Source organism: Gorilla gorilla, chromosome 2 (assembly GCF_029281585.2).
Source record: "Gorilla gorilla gorilla isolate KB3781 chromosome 2, NHGRI_mGorGor1-v2.1_pri, whole genome shotgun sequence".
NCBI classification, from domain to species: domain Eukaryota; kingdom Metazoa; phylum Chordata; class Mammalia; order Primates; family Hominidae; genus Gorilla; species Gorilla gorilla.
Genome location: NC_086017.1, coordinates 161,454,839 through 161,470,763, shown reverse-complemented (window position 1 = coordinate 161,470,763; position 15,925 = coordinate 161,454,839). Strand labels below are relative to the sequence as shown.

General features: G+C 39.5%; 1 long non-coding RNA gene across 2 annotated transcripts in view; it reads left to right on the top strand.

Moving 5' to 3' along the window:
- Window positions 1–850: 850 nt before the first annotated feature.
- LOC109026163 (uncharacterized) overlaps window positions 851–15,925 on the top strand; it is a 73,935-nt gene continuing 58,860 nt past the window's right edge. Inside the window, exon 1 of one of the 2 annotated variants that reach the window (XR_008678452.1) lies at window positions 851–898. This is a non-coding gene — a long non-coding RNA (uncharacterized lncRNA). Of the gene's footprint in view, window positions 899–1,575; window positions 1,827–15,925 lie in introns of those variants that run through there. The other variant, XR_008678453.1, reaches the window with a different exon arrangement.

Here is a 15,925-nt window from a genome sequence, read left to right as displayed (position 1 = left end):
TGTTTTGAAAAGAATGCAGTGGCCATTATGCCTATGCATGTATCTACAAATAGTGTCCTTTTAAAAGGCATCTATAGCATTAAGCAAAGATAAAGAATGGCAGTTATGAAATATAGGGGCGGGGTGCAAAAAACTAACGTAAAGCTAGTATGTTAGGAGTTCTGCAATGTGAATCTAAGGTCAGATGTTATATGAAAAACTACTGAGCTGTTTTTCTCATGGAGAAGGGTGTTTCAAAGCAAGAAACAGAAAATGTGAAGTATATCAGTCAGGCCCTCTGGCCAGAAAACAAGCCGTTCCAGGTTTTGCTGACAGTAAATTTGACATAAAGAATTGGTTACCTATGAAACAGAAGAGCAGAGAAGCCAAACATGAAATGCAGAGAGAATTCCAGAGATTAGCAACCTTCTCTCACTTTAAGACTGGAAGAATAATAGCAGAAAGTGGCATTATCAGAGCCCAGGGCCATTCTGTGGGGACTAGAACCATAGTAGAGACTTTCCAGTTGGAGCTGAGACCACAGAGGGGACATTACTGGTGCTTGAAATACCACAGGGAACACAGAGAGAAACATACCCTGGCTTCTTTCTTCCTTTTACCCCTCATTCTAGTGCTCATGCCTTCCATTGGCTATAGCTAGCTGGACCAGAGGTCCAAGCAACCTGGGAAATGTAGTTTCTTTCAGCCAAAGCAGAGTACTGGATTCCTAAGAGAGCAAACTGCAGGTGGGCTGCATAGCACAACAAATTTAAGTGTTGTGTAATGAAGGATGTTGCCAAACTGCCTTGGAATTATTAGCCCTTTATGAGATCAACCCTGTAATAATGGTCATAGTGTGTCTGGAATTGGTGGGTTCTTGGTCTCACTGACTTCAAGAATGAAGCCGTGGACCCTCACGGTGAGTACAGCCCTTAAAGGCAGTGTGGACCCAAAGAGTGAGCAGTAGCAAGATTCATTGCAAAGAGCGAAAAAACAAAGCTTCCACAGACTGGAAGGGGACCCAAGCGGATTGCCACTGCTAGCTCAGGCAGCCTGCTTTTATTCTCTTATCTGGCCCCACCCACATCCTGCTGATTGGTAGAGCCCAGTGGTCTGTTTTGACAGGGCGCTGATTGGTGCGTTTACAATCCCTGAGCTAGACATAAAGGTTCTCCACATCCCCACCAGACTCAGGAGCCCAGCTGGCTTCACCCAGTGGATCCCGCACCGGGGTTGCAGGTGGAGCTGCCTGCCAGTCTCGGTGCCGTGTGCCCCCCACTCCTCAGCCCTTGGGCAGTCGATGGGACTGGGCACCTTGGAGCAGGGGGTGGCGCTCGTCGGGGAGGCTTGGGCCGCACAGAAGCCCATGGAGGGGGTGGGAGGCTCAGGCATGGCGGGCTGCAGGTCCCGAGCCCTGCCCCGCAGGAAGGCAGCTAAGGCCCGGTGAGAAATCGAGCGCAGCGCCGGTGGGCTGGCACTGCTGGGGGACCCAGTACACCCTCCGCAGCCGCTGGCCCGGGTGCTACGCCCCTCATTGCCCGGGGCCGGCAGGGCCGGCCGGCTGCTCCGAGTGCGGGGCCGGCCAAGCCCACGCCCACCCGGAACTCCAGCTGGCCCGCAAGCGCCGCGCGCAGCCCGGGTTCCCGCTCGCGCCTCTCCCTCCACACCTCCCTGCGAGCTGAGGGAGCCGGTTCTGGCCTTGGCCAGCCCAGAAAGGGGCTCCCACAGTGCAGCGGTGGGCTGAAGGGCTCCTCAAGTGCCGCCAAAGTGGGAGCCCAGGCAGAGGAGGCGCTGAGAGCGAGCGGGGGGCTGTGAGGACTGCCAGCATGCTGTTACCTCTCAATAAGGTGACTAGAAAATATTACTGTATTATTAGTGAAATTCTTGAACTTGACCTTCACTATTTTTGATATAAAAATTTTAATAAATAGGTAATACAGGCACATGAAACAAAATTCAAAATTATGAAACATAGTTTAATGCCTACAGCTTTGTTTTGGTTTTTTGTTGCTGCTGTTTTTGTTTTTTGCTTTGTTTCATTTTTGCTTAGGATTGCTTTGGCTCTTTGGGCTCTTTTTAGTTCCATATGAATTTTAGAATACTTTTTTCTAATTTTATGAAGAATGATGTTAGTAGTTTGATAGGAATAGCATTGAATCTGTAAATTGATTTGGACAGTATGGCCATTTTTACAATATTTAGATTCTTCTAATCCATGAGTGTGGAATGTTTTTCCATTTATTTGTGTCATCTCTGATTTCTTTCAGCAGTGTGTTGTAGCTCTCCTTGTAGGGATATTTCACTTCCTTGGTTAGCTGTATTCCTAGGTGTTTTATTTTCTTTGTGGCTATTGTGAAAGGGATTGTGTTCTTGATTTCACTCTCAGCCTGGATGTTGTTGATGTATAGAAATGCTACCGATTTTTGTACATTGATTTTGTATCCTGAAACTTTGCTAAAGTCATTCATCAATTTTACGAGCCTTTAGCAGAGTCGTCAGGATTTTCTAGGAATAGAATCATATCATCAGTGAAGAGAGATAGTTTGACTTCTTCCTGTCCTATTCGGATGCCTCATTTCTTTCTCTTGCCTGATTTCTCTAATAATTCCGGTACTATGTTGAATAGGAGTGGTAAGAATGGGCATCCTTGTCTTGTTCCAGTTCTCAAGGGGAATAGTTCCAGCTTTTGCCTATTTGGTGTAATGATGGCTGTCAGTTTTTCATAGATGGCTCTTATAAAGCCACAGTAACCCAACAGCTTGGTACTGGTACAAAAACAACACATAGACCAATGGAACAGACCATAGACCAATGGAACAGAATAGAAAACTCAGAAATAAAGCCACACACCTACAACCATCTGATCTTTGACAAGGCCAAGAAAAACAAACAATGGGGAAAGGACTCCCTATTCAATAAATGGTGCTGGGATAACTGGCTAGCTATATGCAGAAGATCGAAGCTGGACCCTGACTTTTCACCATAATCCAAAAATAACTCAGAATGGATTAAAGGTTTAAATGTAAGGCCTCAAACTATAAAAATCCTGGAAAACAACCCAGGAAATACCCTTCTCAACATCAGCCTTGGCAAGGAATTTTTGGCTAAGTTTCCAAAAGTAGTTGCAACAAAAACAAAAATAGAAAAGTGAGACCTAATTAAACCGAAGAGCTTCTGCTCAGCAAAATAAACTATCAGCAGAGCAAACAGACAACCTGCATAATGGGAGAAGATATTTGCAAAGTATACATCTGACAAAGACCTAATATCCAGAATCTATGGGGAACTTAAACCAACAGGCAATAAACAAATAACTTCATTGGAAAATGGGCAAAGGACCTGAACAGACACTTCTCAAAAGAAGTCATACATGTCACCAAGAAACATGAAAAAATGCTCAGCATCACTAATCACCAGAGAAATGCAAATCAAAACCACAGTGAAATACCATCTCAATCAGAATGGCTGTTATTAAAAAGTCAAAAAACAACAGGTGCTGGAGAGGTTGCAGAGAAAAGGGAAAGCTTATACACTGCTGGTGGGAATGTAAATTAGCCTAGCCACTGTGAAAAGCAGTCTGGAGATTTCTCAAAGAACTTAAAGCAGAGCTACATTTCAACCCAGCAATCCCATTACTGGGTATATACCCAAAAGAAAGTAAATCATTCTACCAAAAAGACACATGCACTCATGTGTTCAGTGCTACGCTGTTCACAATAGCAAAGACATGGAATCAACCCAGGTGCCCATCAATGGTGGATTGGATAAAGAAAATGTGATACATATATACCATGGAATACTATGCAGCCATAAAAAAGAATAAAGTCACGTCCTTTGCAGTAACATGGATGGAGCTGGAGGCCATAATTGTAAGCAAATAAATGCAAGAACAGAAAACTAAATACTGCATGTTCTCACTTATAAGTGAGAACACATGGACATAAGCTTTGAGCATACATGGACATAAATATGGGAACAGTAGAAACTGTGGACTACTAGAGGGCATGGTGAAGTTAAAAAACTACCTATCAAGTACTATGCTCACTACGAGGGTTACAGGATTTGTACTCCAAACCTCAGTATCATGTAATATTCTCATGTAAAAAATCTGCACATATATCCCCATATCTAAAATAGAAGTTGAAATTAAAAATTAAATTTTAAAAAGTTATGAAAGGATAATGAAAAGTCACAGCCAGTCCTCACCCTCCCATATAGCTATATCATATCTATATATCCATATCTTAATCTATATCTATCCTTTTTTCTATATACAGAAGACATATATTTTCTCTTCCACAAGTAATAGCATACCACATGTGCTGCTCTATTGATTCATTTGGGACCTACCAATTTAACTCCAAAGATATTTCTTCTCTGTAGAAATACAATGGGTGTGCCCATTGGGTCAGACTTGTGCCTTTCTATAAATCATCAGGCTTGCAGTCATCCAGTGTTCAACCAGTCAGGCAAAGAATTCTCCAAGGCAGTAATTCAACAGAAGCTTTGTGGATTTGTCAGACTGATTCAAGGGTTTGGAATGACTCACTGGGGCTTGGGTTAAGTAATCTCTGCTTAATCATATCACTTGGAGCAAAGGTAAGTTGAAGATTTAAATCCTGGTGGCTCAGTATCTCATCTGGACACTGGCAGAGTAATTCTCAGCCCAGCAACAGTGTCAGGGTCAGAAAAGCAGCCCCAAATGCCTTGTATTATTGTACAGCAAGACAATGTCTGCGTGGGTTAAAAAGAGTATGTGCATATGTCTGTGTTTATGTGTATATATGCACACATACAAATACATTAATATATTCACATACATATATTCGTACATACTACACATGTATGTACACATGGGAAGAAAACAGATTTGAAAATTTCTCAAGTCTCTGGAACAGAGACATCTTTATAAGCTTAGAAATGATAGAAATAATTACAAAATGAAGAAAAAGCTCAATTGATTATAAGAACATTAATATGTTCTGCATATAAAAACACAAGAACAACAAAAATACAAAACACTGGGAAAATACTTTTGGTAAGTATGACAGGTAAAGGGATGACATCTTAATTATTTAATACACTCATGTACAGCTATATAGTGAGGTGACAGTAAGAGCCTCAGCTTTGATGTTAGACTTCCTATGATATAAACTTATCTGGGTCCCAGTTTCTCCATCTGTAAAATGGCTATTATGGTAATACTTTTTGGAGTTTTGTGAGGTTTAGATGTGATATATATGTAAAATACTTAGAACAGTGCCTGGAACTTGATAAACACTCAATGGGAGTTACCTATTATTGTTATTAGTAAAAGCAAAATTGTTAAATAAATCAAAAATGACCTGAACTGTCAACTGCAGTTGTAACACAAGGGAAATGTTCAAATTTATAATTTATTCAAGAAATATATTGTTGTACTTGGCCAGAGTAGTTAAAAAATTAATACCCAATGCTAGTGAAGATGAAGTAAAACTAATACACTTTTTGTGGCAATAAGGTTAAAACTATACTTTTGAAAAGAAAATTGGCAATGTATATTAAGAGTTATGCAATGTTTAAATTCTTGTTTAATTTGATCGCTTTGCAACTTATAATTTTCCTTAAAGGTATAATCCAAAGAGAAAATACCTTATAAACTATTTTTTTCTGCATTGTTTATGAGAAGAGCATAAAGTCCAAAGCAGCTAACATACTGCTTTGGTTGATTACATTCTGGTACAATAATTGTATGTATATGCATCAATACCAGATGATAGTTATTTGCAACAAAATGGCAATTCATATACTGTAGTTATGTAGTTTATATTAAAAATATAAAATTCAAAGTTATAATGACTATATAGCAACATTCTTATTATGTAATTTTGAAATTTTATATATTTTCCCCATACTTAAACTCATATTAAAAGCTTGGGAGGCAATACATGTAAATGAAAATTGTTGTGTTTGGGTGATGCAGTTATGAGTAATCATTTTTCTTTTTTTATCTTTAAAATTCTTTAAAATTACTTTTAAATTACAAAAGTAATTCATGCTTATTGTTTAAAAAATTGCAAAGGCATATAGAGCAGAAACTAAAAGTCCCTTATGAATCCCCTCTCCCAATTTTCTACCCTCCCATCTCTGTTCCAGCTCCTCAAATCTCACACTCTTCCTCAGCAATGACCACTTAGGAATATGTCCTCCTAAATACCTCTCTCTGCGTTTACACATACATACACACATCTGCACATTTACCACACGCATTTTTCTTACATTAATGGGATTTCTACTATTCTGCTATTTGCCTTTTTTGCTTCATTAGTATATTTTCTTTGGTCTTATTCCTTGTCAGTTCAAATAGAATCGTATGATTATTACATTTACAATATGGGCACACAAAGATTTGTTTTTATCAACCCATTATTGATGAATTTTTGTGCAGTCTTTTTTTTTGCTATTGGAAATATTGTTACAATCCTTGTACTCTTTGTTAATATGTGTATTTCTTTAGGACAGGTATTTAGAATGAAATTGCTGGGCCGAAGATTTGCCCATTCAAATTTCTAAGAGTTGCTTCCAAACCACACTGTGAGAAGACTTTATCAATTTTTATCTCCATAAATTTTTTTTAAAGAAAATAGTCAAAACCAGAAGTCCCATGAAACTAACTTAAGAGATAAGCAAAAGTGTCTATACCCCATTGACTTCCATACCAGAGGTAGGTAGCTTAATTTTGGTTTTACTCTTTCAGTTATCCTTATAAATTTAACTAACTCATGATTCTACCATACCCCTCATTCATTTTTTACTTTGACTTTACTTTGACATTCTGGTCAGTATGCTCATTTCTAGGTTTTGTCCTAGAAGTGTGTTTGAACTGGTTGGATCAACTTAGTAAATAAAGATGAGTAACTTTGTAAATAAAGCTAATTTCGACACTGTTCCTAGAGCCGCTAGGCATGGTTGTGCTGTTGGGCTCTACAAAGGGGACTCAAGGGCACTGACATCCTGTCTGTGCTCCACTCACCAAGCCCTGTACCCTGGGTGCAGGCAGCGGAGGGCAGAGTCTGCTTGGAGGAAATAGTTCCTTTCCAAATTCATGTAAAAAATGGTTTATTGAGGTCTTAGCTGCCCTGATGATTGATTCATGATTAAAATTTTTTTAATTTAACTGATTCTTTACCTCTCAATAAAGTTTGCCATATTAAAAGGATGATGAAAAATTTACAATTAGCCTTAGAATTTAAAGGGTAAGTATAGTTCAAACATAGTTCTGTCAGAATTTGGCTATGATGAAAAAAAGTTTTGGTGAGCTAAGGAATCCAATGAGAATACACATCATTAGGAAAAGAACTATAATTGAAAATTCAGAAGCAATCTAATAATTTCCTTATCATTGATAGATTTTGGAAAATCATAAAATGAACTCATGCATATACTGCCAAATAATGAAATAGAATAGGGCTAGGATACATCTAGTTTATAATTATTATAGTTGTTGAGTATTGTTCCACTGTTAAATATCTTTTTTTTGGAAAGCCCTAACTGAGATATATTCAAGCAGATATAATTATTGCTGTTCCATAGATGCTAAACAAGATATTTCACCTTATCTGTAATGAGGCATGAAGTAATTACAATTTCAATGGTGAACACTCGATAAGTTGTAGATCATCTTCCAATGTAAGAAGACATCCTCACTCCACTTTATAATGTTTAAACTAGAACTCACACAGTGTGCCTGTAAAAGCAGTCAGCAGTGAACAACTTAAATAGAAAATACTGAGCATAGAGTTGATGGACTGATGTGCATGGACTGGGCAAGGATCTCACAAAAATCTTAACATGAGCTGATCCTATGGGCCTAAATAGCATCAGGAAGGGTTGAGGTTACACCCAAAGGTAGGAAGGAAGAAAGGAAAAGGACAGACTTGCCAAGGGAAGTATTGTTACCTGAAGTTTCCAAGGTAACAAAATTATCTTTTGGGGATACCTTTATAATAAGACACATGAGTTTATGAACGTAGGCTTTACACTTTTTTTTTTCTTTTTTTTTTTAGAGATGGGGTCTGGCTAAGTTGACCAGGCTGGTTTCAAATTCCTGGGCTCATGTGATCCTTTCACCTCGGTGTTCAGGGTAGTTGAGACTTACAGGTACACACCACCATGCTTGGCTATGGCTTTTTTTGTGTTTTTCTTTTTTTTTATTTCTGGCGATGGCAGGAATGTAAATTTTAGGAGAGAATGAGAGACTAGCTCTTGTTAGGGATTCTAAAATTCCACTAAATAATTCCTGACTCTGACAGTTGGCAGGTATATTCTGGATGGGCTCTAATAAATTAGATCAGTATTTAACAAGGAGAATTATTTTTGCTTTGCTTTCTGCGACTTTGGATTCACTCAGAAGGAAAGTGAGGGCAGGATGAGTATGGACCACAGTTCTCATGCTCCTTCTGGCAGCTCTAAAACCACCAGAATCTAGGACCATCCCTGCCCTTGACTGCATGGGGAGTTTGGATCTACTAACATGAAGTTGCCAAGCCACAGTAATATCAAATTCAGCCTGGGCCCAGCTGTTGAGTCCCTGAAGTTCTCAGGCAAAATGAGAACTGGTAGGACTGGTAAGAACAGAGCATCAGGTGGGTGGGCAGCATAAGATGTGTGTGCTAGAAAGAGGAGACGGGAGGATAGGCATGTCAGCAACGACTATTCGCCACATTCTCTGAGGCTGGCAGCAGCTCTGGAGCAAGACATTCTGAGTTACTGGGGCAACAAAAACTGGGTTGGTAAAGCAAAGCCACAAGTAGTTCTTAAATTTCATTTAAGCCTCAGAATCAAGCCTCTTTCTCATTAAACTGCTAAACTGGGTCAGTTTGCAAATAACATTGGACTGGTCTCAACCACCTCATTAATTCTCTTCTAGTTTATGTCACAGAAACTAGTCTATGCCTTCTCACCTGTCTGTAGGATGATCCCCTGGTTAACTGAATATAGTCTATGTGTTTTTATCTAGAAGATATATGTCCTGAGGTGAAATCCCAAATGATAAGACACCCATAATTTACCATTATAAGAAAACAAAGAGCTCAATTACAATGACAATAATAATAGTTAACATTCATGGAGTGCTTATGGTTAACTACTGTGCTGAGTGTACACATTGCATAATTCAATACGGAAAACGTCCACTTTGAAATATAGACTAGGAGTTATTATCCTTATTATAAAGTTTAGGAACCTGAGTGATAAAGAAGTTAAGGAGCTTGCCCATGGTCACATCGCTAGTAATGGCAGTAACCAAGATGTTTGGCTCCCATAAGGAAAACCTAACCAAACCTAAGGAAATCCTAACCCTTAATATACTCAAGGAGCAGGCTAGATCCACTTATTTATTGTAGCTTCTTTTTCTTCTCTTTATCCATGAATATAAACTATTTCTGAACATCACCCTGGAAAGATAGCTTTGAGTTGCATGCCTCCTGTGCATATGGTATACACATTAAACTGTGTATACCTAGTAACAGAATAACATGAAAGACTGGACCCAGCAGCCTGCTTGGCATACTGCAGTCTTTGAGCCCCCTTGCGGGACCCCCAAAGCAGATTTAGTGCTTCTGGGAAAGAACTGTCCCCTCTCAATCACAGAGTTCAGTTGAAACACTGTGAGTATGTAATCCGTGACACATAGTGAGGGAGGAAACCAGTATTTATCTATGGGGCTCAGCCCCCAGTGATAAGGGACAATATGAATGGGACTTTTTCTTTCCTCATGGTTGGCAGAGGCCCAGTCAAGCTGCCATCAGCTCCTCCAATGGCCAGAGGCTTAAAGGAACTTCTGAGTCTAAAAAAAAAAAAAAAAAAAAAACAGCAAAGCAAAGGAAAAAAAAAAAAAAAGAAAAAGCTAGGTCACCCAACAGGTAGAGCATGGCAGGTGACAGGTGACAGGCTACACGCCCTGCTGCTGGGACTGTGTTCACAGCCTGGCTCTAGCAGTCCTTTTGCTAGGGCTGTGAATTTTTCTCTGACAGCTTAATACTTTTGGGTGGGACAAAAAAGTGTTAATGTAGTGTAATTTTCAATCCATTTAAAGGGGCTTAATTCAGAATGCTCCCTCCCATTCTTTTGGCTAGGACGCCTGTGGGTCAGCATTTGAGATACAGTTAGATTTGATCCAGCTGAGCAGGGAGTACCTTGCAGCCAGCTAGTGATCTGGAAAATGTTTATGACACCTTGTCAAGTGAAAACAACAGCATATAAAACAGCAGTACACTTGAAATATGCACAGAAAAATATTAGAAGGATAGACACCACCAAGTTAACAGTGGTTACCTCTAGATGGTGGAATATGGGGGGTTTCTCTTTCATTTTATTCTTCATTCAGATATCATTTGAGTGGTTTCCATGACTGAGGCATAACAGATTCTTACAAGTATTTTCTTTTGTGTTTTAAAACTTATGCTGTACGAACATCTGTTTCTTTTGTAATAAGAAAAGAGCTATTTTTCAAAGACTACCTCATATCTCTAACAAAAATTTTTACCTCTTTAGAAGACAACCCAGTGCACAAAAATCCTCAACTTAAAAACAAGTAAACTATGATGTGACCATTCATTTTACAAATAGATTCGCCACGTGGTTATTTTTAATAGAGTGCTCCATATCTGATTCAGTTTTCAATAATTTGCCTCGACAACAAGGGAAATGTAAATTCAAACTTTGTAAATTAGGATAAAATTATTTACACACCCTTTGGTTTAGCTTTTTAATCCAGGTTGGAACCAATAAATGAGAAAAGTAAACTATGGTGATGGAACGCCCTTGCCCACAAAATAGGGATATGCGTGTAGCAGAGACGGCCTCTTGCCCATTGACATCTCTATCAGGCCTGGTGAGCTGGATCTGCTGCAGGGATTCTGCTGCTCCTGCCTCTAACCTCACCCCTTCTCCCTCTCCAACAAGCCTTGCTGCTTTCTGTCATTCATAAGTGCCTTGGCTGTGATGGGGACCAGTGGATGGTGAGGCATGTGAGAAAAGGGGAATGATGCTCTGCAGCTGGGTGCATGGCCTAGTGTTAGTGCTCAAAGAACAGAATGAAAGAGGTTTCATTATTTTCAGAGTTAACCATAGAACTTGAGTATCTATCAGAAGGAGTTTTATGTAATCCAAGAGGCTGAGGGAGCCTTGGGTAGAGTGAGGGATGTAGCTGGTGCTGAGACCCCACATTGCTTCTGTGGGGATTGAAACTGTAAGGGGTTGAGGGACAGAAACAAGGATCCGCCTATAATCAGAAATAGTAGAGAAGGTGAGTTGGGCCAGGACTAGTGTGGCTTTGTATGCCCACTTGAATCCACTCTATTCAGTTCCTATCATGTGCCAGGCTACGCACTAGCATGGAAAATACAAGTGTTGTGACTCAATTGGCTTCCAAGGCAAGGCAAAGTAAGGGTTGCATAGGTCACAACTCCCATAATATTGGAAGAAGTTAGCCGTGGGTTGTGGGAGAAGTGTCTACAGAAAGTCTGAGCATACAGAGGAGACTTACAGGAGGAAAATATTTCCTGGAGTGGGTGGCATTCAAGAGGGTCAAGGACTTTGAGAGGCAGGAAAGGGGAGGGGGATATCAGTGGATGTATTAGCTTAAAAGTGTGGAGCTGGGAGACATTACCTGCTCCTGTCTGGTTGGAGGGTAAGGTAGAGATAGGAGCCCGGCGACACCATCTGTACCTGTGCAGGGAAAGTGCCAGCTACAGAACTAACAGGGTTTGTTTTAACTATAGAAAGAGATATATATCCATGGGTATCTTTTTTTTGAAGTTTGTATTTTAAAAGTGCACAATCAGAGCAACCATCACCACTATCTAGTTCCAGAATATTTTTTATCATCCCCAAAAGAAATTTCGTACTCATTAACAGTCTCTCTTCTCCTAGACCCTGGCAAGCACTAATCTACTTTCTGACTCTACTGATTTGCCTATTCTGGACATTTTATTATAAATGGAATCATACAATATGTGGCCTTTTGTGTCTGGCTTCTTTCACTTAGCATAATGTTTTCAAGGTTCATCCATGTTGTAGCACATATCAGAACTTCGTTCCTTTTGATGGTCAAATTATGTTTCATTGTATGGATATACCACATTTTGTTGATCTGTTCATCAGTTGATGGACATTTGAGTTGTTTCCCCCTTCTGGCTATTATGAATAATGCTGCTAAAAACATTTATTTACCCATAGGCATCTTAAATAAATACACAGGAGTACCCACGTGAGTGAATGAAGTTTCAAATATTTTCTTCTCTACCAATGAATGTGGAAGTCTTTCTAGGGCTTCACTCTGGCTTAGCTCTCAAAAACCTTTTACACTCTTTGAGGACTAGCTTGCTCTTTGGCCAGCTTGCTCTTTTTGCAGGCTCTGAAGTGGATGCATTTCTGGGTTTCTGTTTGGTAGTTTCTTAATCTAAGAGCAGGCATTGCCCACACATTCCCTGTACAAACAAGGTTCAGCTGCCACCTGCATGTGTCAGGTTGGGCAGTTATTTTACAGGGAGGATTCCAGGTCTCACATGTGCACTGCTCTGCTCAGGGCTGTCTTGAAAAAGGCAGGATTTTCACCCTGCCGCAATCAGAAGAGAAAAAACTCTAAACTCTGGGCAATCTTACACAATCAATGCATCAGAATGTTACCTAAATATTTATTTTAAAGAAGGAAACATTCAGATTTATTGTTTAAAAATACTCACTGTATAATATTCAAAACTGTATTTTTGTTCTTTTGGGTACGTTTTTGAAATGTATGTATTTTATATGTGACCTAGAGTCCAAGACAAGTAAATTGTGGCCCGAATCCAGCGATCATTTCTTCAAACTACTTTTCTTTGTTCTAATTTTTCTTTTGATCCCCTTATTCCAAACCACAGCCTTCTTTCTTCTGTTCCCCACTCAATAACTCTAGACTCTCCTCTGAAAAAGTCCCTAAATCATAGCCTCTCTTCTTTAATCTCCCTTTCCAGACCTCACCCCCTGGCCTTTCTAGTTACCTCATCCTCCAAATCACAATTCTCCCTTTCAAAACTTTTAAAACTCATTTCCTAAACCAGCTTCTTTTCCCAAATCCACTTTCCCGAAAACTATAGTTTACTTTTTGAAACTGAAAGACACACATGTCCTACAATCAGTAATGGGGCTGGGACTGCTTCATGGAGAGAAGAGACCAGGAAGCTATGAACTTTGGAGGCTCTGGAGACATGTGGAGAGGCTGCTGGAGGCAGAAATTCAGAAATTCTAGAACCATGACTTCAGGGCCCTCTGGATAAGCCTGGGGCTGTGGGCAGCTGCCCTCATTTTGCTGAACTTTGATTTTCTCATCTGGCATATACTACGCCTCTGGTTCACAGGAGGTCTCAATAATAATATTTGTTGACTTGATTAAGTGGTCGAATGAAGGACTAAGACAAGGTGACCTCTAAGCTGCTTTCAGCTCTATGTAAAACTCTAATATCCATGAAGTCAAGATGAAGAGGATTGGCAGAACTTTTGAAGTTTGAATTATCCAACCAATTATTTTCATTTTGTTCTTCACTTTGCTTGTGTACACGAAGTCTTTTTTTGTCGAGGAGGAAAATCAGTTGAATTTTCCTGGGAATAGATACAAGACAGTTTACTCCCCTCTTTGGACTCCAAACTCCTTGACTATATATCTGTCAGTAGGAGCTAATGAAAGTAACTTTGGTTCCATGGAAATAACTGTGAGGACTATGAAATCCAGGGATGTGAGCTGGGAGTACAGGATGTCCAACCAGGATTGTTCTAAAGTGCTCAGAATATAGTAATGAAAGTGAAATGCCATGGCTAATAAATACTTGTTGATTGATTAAAGAACATCAAATGCTGGATATACCTCTGATAAAAATATCTTGTACCTCTAAGTTTATACACCAAGGACCAAATGTAAATGGGCCTGGTGGTTTCAATTAACAAGTAATCGTCAAAAAGTTTGAAAAAATGTTTTAACTCAAAATGGGTCACAGATCAAAATGTAGAAAGTAAAACTATACAACGTTTAGAAGAAAACATAGGAGAAAATATTCATGAACTTGGGCTAGGCAAAGAGTTCTTAGATAAAACACCAAAAGCATGATCCACAAAAGAAAAAATGGATATACTGGGCTTCATGAAAATTAAAAACTTTGCTCTGTAAAAGACACTAAAGAGAAAGAAAAGACAAGCTATAGACTAAGACAACATTTTCAGAAATCATATATTCATAAAGAGCTTGTATCCAGGATATATAGAGAATTCTTAAAATTCAACAACAACAACAACAACAACAACAACAACAAAAATGGCCAAGTACGGTGGCTCATGCCTGTAATCCCGGCACTTTGTGGGGCTGAGACAGGCGAATCACTTGAGGCCAGGAGCTCGAGATGAGCCTGGACAACATGGTGAAACCCTGTCTCTACTAAAAATACAAAAATTAGCTGGGCGTTGTGGCCTGTAATCCCAGCTACTCGGGAGGCTGAAGCATGAGAATGAACCTGGGAGGCAGAGGTTGCAGTGAGCTGAGATCACACCGCTGCACTCCCGCCTGGGTGACAAGACCCTGTCCCAAAAAAAAAAAAAAAAAAAAAAAGGAAACAAACAACCCAATACAACTGAGCAAAATATTTAAACAGATGCTTCACAAAAAGATGATATATGGACAGCAAATTAGTACATGAAACAGTACTGGAGTATATTAGTCATTAGGGAAATGTAAGTTAAAACCACAATGAGATACTACTACACACTTATTAAAATGGCTAAAAATAAAAACAAAATTGACATTTTCAAGTGCTGACAAGGATATGGAGCAACTGGGTTTTCATACATTGGGAATGTATAGAATGCTAGTAGGAATGCAAAATGGTACAGGCACTCTGAAAAACAGTTTGGCAATTTCCTACGAAATTAAACATACACAAATCAGATGACTCAGCAGTCATACTCCTAGGTGCTTACCCTAGAGAAATGAAAATTCAAGTTCACACAAACATCTGTATCCAAATGTTTATAGCAACATTATTCATAATTGCCAACAACTGAAAACTATTAAGATGGCCTTCAATGGGTGGATGGATAAGCAAACCATGATCCATTCATACAGTGGAATGCTACTCAATAAGGAAGGACTCAACAGTATGTACAACAATATTGATTATTTTCATATGTATTATGCTAAGTGAAAGAAGCCAGACTCAAAAGGTTACATAATATAAAATTAAATTTATATGACATTCTGGAGGAGATAAAACTACAGGATGGAGTTCCCAGGGGTTGGGGGTGGGTGAAGAATTTGACTCCAAAGGGGAAGCATCAGGGACATGGGGTGAGAGAATTGTTCTGTGTCTTAATTGTGGTGATGGTTACATGACTATGCATTTAAGACGTTCACAATTGTACACCCCCCCCAAAAGTTAATTTAATATATGTAAACAAACAAAAAGCTTCTCTAAATAATGGAAGGGAAAAAAATTTAGTCATCAGAGATCTACCATAGGTTAGTTATGAGGCTTTAATTTTTACTCAGAATAATCTTGTTTTTGATGCTTAACTGACTGTACAATGGGTACAAATGAACATTTTCCCGGTCCTATATTTACACAGCAGTTAGAATGACCCTTAAAGACATTCCCAAACACAGGGCAGCTGCATCCCCTAGCTTTCCTAACCAAGCTATCTGACACTCAAGCTCCTGTAATGTCGGAAGAATTATGACTGCCCAGCCAAACAAAGCGTAGATAACACCACACCCTGCACTTTTCACCTGAGCAAATGTCACCAAGATCTCATGCACGTCATCTGCCTTGGTGAGTATGCCGGCCTGAATGCAATCCACGGGAGGCTTCCACGTCCTCCTCACCAAATCCTTGCTGACCTTGCCCCACTGATTAGATCCTACTTTGATGACAGCTGAGATGCA